This window comes from Sinocyclocheilus grahami, unplaced genomic scaffold, assembly GCF_001515645.1.
Source record: "Sinocyclocheilus grahami isolate Dianchi unplaced genomic scaffold, SAMN03320097.WGS_v1.1 scaffold872.1, whole genome shotgun sequence".
In the NCBI taxonomy this organism is placed as follows: domain Eukaryota; kingdom Metazoa; phylum Chordata; class Actinopteri; order Cypriniformes; family Cyprinidae; genus Sinocyclocheilus; species Sinocyclocheilus grahami.
Window position 1 is genome coordinate 465,530 of NW_015506051.1, and position 282 is coordinate 465,811.

The following is a 282-nucleotide window of genomic DNA, read 5'->3' on the forward strand; positions in this document are numbered from 1 at the left end:
TGCTGTTGAACGGCAGCGCATATATATAATTAATTAAAATAAATATATATATATATATATATATACATACACGTGTATTACTTCAAAAAGAAAATATTTTTGTAACAAAAATAAATATGTATATATTTGCTTAACATGTCAGGTTTTTTGTTTACTGTTCTGTCACTAGAACTTGGTTGATTCAGCGAAGCCGCTGCTGCGGAAGGCCATCCAGATCTCACAGCAGACTCCCTACTGGCACTGCAGACTACTGTTCCAGCTGGCGGTGCGTCACACTCTCTC